Below are 4,301 nucleotides of genomic sequence, written 5' to 3' on the forward strand. Positions count from 1 at the left end.
GTTGTTGTTGTTGTTGTTGTTGTTGTTAAGTAGAGTCGCAGGCGATTCACAGCGACCCTATGAAGGAGAGTCCTCGATGCCTGGGTGCCTTTCATCCTCTCTCCAGGTTCATAGTGTTTCCAGAGGCAAGCTATTATGGAAGTGGATGCCACTCGTACTTCCAATCTTGTTTTAATTGGGGAGCTCCACCCCACTCTCTGTCCACATTGGGTAGCCAATCATTAATGCATTTGACACACCAGTGCCACGGTGTTCAGCCTCACAGCAACCAAAAGTGCACACGGTACAGCAACTTTTACACCAGGGCTATATGACCTAGAGGAATGTCTGAACAAAAACAATGAAAGACAGGACCGAGGGCAGCGGATTAAAAGTCACCACCTTTGGCTTGGTAGAATCGCTTTCTGTCCACTGAGCTAGATGATCTCTCTCTCTCTGTTGATATTATTGTGTTATGTGCCTCCGAGTCGCAGGCGACTCATAGCGATTCTATAGTACTTACCAAAATATTTTAAGTGTAGAACAATTCTTTTTGGTGCATTAATCTTGTATATTCTGTCCATCTTCATTGATGTTTCTTAGATCATTTAAGATGTTGTCCATAGCCTCTTTAATTATTGTATCCTAAGGCTTGAATTTATTTGTCAGTCCTTTCAGCTTGAAAAAGATGGAGCAAGTTATTTCCTTTTTGTTCTCCAATTTTAGGTCTCTGCACATTTTGTTACTATAGTTTGCTTTGTTTTCTCAAGTTGCCTTTTGAAATCTCCTGTTCAGCTCTTTAACTTCAACATCTCTTACCTTTGTTTTGACATTTCAACATGCTAGTACACTTTTCAAGGTCTCTTCAGACATCCATTTGGTTTTTTTTTTTTCTTTCTCCTCTGTCTTTGTAATGACCTTTTGCTCTCTTCATGGACAATATCCCTGATGTTACCCCATAATTCATCTGGTCTTGGATCATTAATGTTCAATGGTCAAATCTTAGGATGATTTAAAAATTCAGTGTGGGCAAACTTAATATTTTATTTTGGTTCTTGTGAAAATATTTGATTGTCTTCAGACTGAATGAGCAATTGATGTTCTGTCAGCACCTTGCCTGGTTTTGACTGTTGATACTGAGCTTCTCCAAATATTCCATCCACAGATTTAGTCAGTCTGATTTCTTTTCAGTCCATCTGATGAGGTCCATGTGTAAAGTCACTGATGAGCAAATCATTGAAGATAGAAAATTTGGTCATTCTATCTAGGACCTCATTTCTGTTTTCAGGTTCATACTTTCTGATTACCCCTCATTGTTTCTAACGTTTGCATTTCGGTCACCAGTTATCTTTATAATTATCCCTAAAGATAACTATAGCCAAAAAAAAATGATAATATTTTGAATGTACATCTCCAGAGTACTGAAGAGGAATGATGTCAGTCTGGAGACTAAGGTGTGTGTGATTAAGGTCATGATCTTCACAATTACACGCTATGCATCAAAAAATTGGACAATAACTGGAGATTACAGAAAGAGAATTGGTACCTTTGAGCTGTGGTCCTGGAGAAGAGTATTGACTGCTAAGAGAACAAACAGGTTCATCCCGGAGTGGGTGAAACCAGGCTGCTCCTTGAAGGTAAGGATTCTGAAGCTTCATCTGACATACTTTGGGTATGTTGCAAGGAGGGACCAGTCCTTAGAGAGATGTCATGCTTGGGAGGGTGGAGGGACACACAGGAGGGGAAGACCTTTGATAAGATGGATTAACTCAGTGACCAGGGTGATGAGGGTAGGTGTGTTAGAGACAATAAGGTTGGCTTTGGATAGATTAGGGTTTAGAGCTGTTGTACATAGGGTTACTATGAGTCACAAGTGACTCGACAGCACATAACAACAACTACTAACACAGCTATCTAAAATAGAAACTAATAACTTTATAAATATAGATCCTTGCCCTTTAACTTTTTAAAATAGCCACTTCACTTCATATTTTATGTTCTCTTCTGTCCTAAATTTCAAAGGACTTTCTCTGCTGGAGAAGGAGGGACAATCTCCTCCTGTACCAGTCAGATCTGATTTGACATTACACACAAAAAAATAATAATCATAAAATATTAAAGGACTTTGTCATCTTTGAGCATCATTGTGTATCAAACACAGAGAAAAGTGATTTATATACAACAGGTATTTAATCAAACATATGAAATAAAGAAGCAACAGACTACATAGTGTTGCTCTATTACAGTGCCTAGACTTTGAAATGCAATGTGTTGGACAAGTGCTTATGATTTTTGTTCTATGTAGATATGGTTGGGTTTGGTTTTTGCGTGGTTTTTTATATCCAATTCTGCAGTAGAATGGAAACAATTTTCCCCCTTTACTATAGAAAGTCCATGAGTAATTAAAATACGTTTCTTTTATACTTTGCCAAGAACATAATAACTTTTTTTAGCTAGAAAAATGCAAAATTCTTACTGTAAAAGAGACATCTATCTATTTCAGAGGCCCCCTGGTGATTATTAGGGCCTAAATTAATGATGGCATTCTAAAGTAAGAGGTAATTGCTGACAAACAGAACGCGGAAGGTTCAATGAGGAAAATGAGCAGTAATGAGTATTCACTCTGAAGCCTGCCTGACAGAATGCTTAGATTACAGAAAGTTGGAGAAGTATCCTGAATCTGGTAGATAAATGAGATTCTTTTCCTGACCCTCATTCCATCACTGCTCGAGTAGTATTACTTTTAATGCTTCACTTTGGGAGCTTTGCCTCGAGAAGTCAAAGATTTATGGTGAGTGAAAAATGTCCATATTAAAAAGGTAAGAGGAGATCCAGATGCTATCCACTTTTGACCACTATAATTAATAGCTGAATCTTCAGTGGTAACTAATTGAATGGAGGTCAATATGTTGCCATGGTAATGTCCTAGCCAAGCAATTTTACCCATTTTCCAGTCTGCTGCCCCTTTGCATAACTGAAGTTATAAAATGCTTTAATTGCAAGATTTGCAAATGATGCAACATCTGGGCTCAAATTTAAATATAAAGGGAGAAGTTTAATGGAGTTATTAGCATATTTGTGTGAATTCCTCAGTTTTTATACTTAATTATGAAACCTGTTTCACTTATATAATCTTCCAGCATTACAATTTTGGAAATAACAAGGTTTTTTTATTACATTTAAAAAAAAATTATTATTAATGTCAATGAAAATTTACAGAGACTTTGGATTTCCATTCATTCATTATTGCACTTTTCTCCCCTCCCAACCAACTCCCTTAGTCCACTACCCTCTTGGACAAGTAAAAGAAAAATTCTTTCATTGTTTTATAATGCCTCCCGTGAGGTCCACTCCACTATCCAGCCTTCGCTCTGGACTCGTGTCATAACAAAAATACCTAATCACATATCCCTTTTAAACAGTTTTCTCCCTCATCTGTTTCAATACAGTATACATTATTGAACCCATCTTTCTCAATCTCCCCGCAAGCCCGATGTCAGTCCTGTTTTACGACAGTGGCACCATGCAGTATTTGTCCTTTTGTGACTGAGATACTTCACTCAGCATAATGTCCTCCAGGGTTACCCATTTTGAATAATATTGCATGAGTTCCTTGCTTTTCAATGCAGCATAGCATTCCATTGTGTAAATATACCACAGCTTCTCTATCCAATTGCTTGTTGATGGACACTTAGGTTGTTTCCAATTCCTTGCTAGTGTGAACAAAGCCACGATAAACATGGGAGTGCATATATCTGCTTGGATTTCAGTTATGGTCTCTTTGGGGTATATTCCCAGTAGTGGAATTGCTGGGTCAAATGGTATCTTTATTTGTAACTTTTTGAGAAAGCGCACACCACATTCCACAGTGGTTGCACCATTTTACACTCCCACCAGCAGTGACTAAGGGTTCCAGTCTCTCCACAACCTCGCCAGCATTTGTCGCTAGCTGTTCTGTTAAATTTTGCTATTCTGACTGGGGTGAGATGATACCTCATAGTTGTTTTGATTTGCATCTCTCTTAAAGCTAGGGATTTTGAACATGTCTTCATGTGCTTGTTGGCTATCTGCATGCCTTCTTTGGTGAAGTGTCTGTCTGTTCATATCCTGTGCCCATATTTCTATTGGATTATTTACCTTTATCTTGTTATGGTGCTAAAGTATTTCATAAATTCTGGATATAAGTCCCTTATCTGATATGTCATTACCAAATATTTTTTCCAAGCCTGTGGTTTCCATTTTCACCCTGTTGGGGAAGTTTTTGGATGTGCATAGGGATTTGATTCTTAGAAGGTCCCATTCATTTATTTTTAAAATCTTCT

This window comes from Elephantulus edwardii, unplaced genomic scaffold (genome assembly GCF_000299155.1).
Source record: "Elephantulus edwardii isolate Elephantulus edwardi_28Jun2011 unplaced genomic scaffold, EleEdw1.0 scaffold00081, whole genome shotgun sequence".
Taxonomy (NCBI): domain Eukaryota; kingdom Metazoa; phylum Chordata; class Mammalia; order Macroscelidea; family Macroscelididae; genus Elephantulus; species Elephantulus edwardii.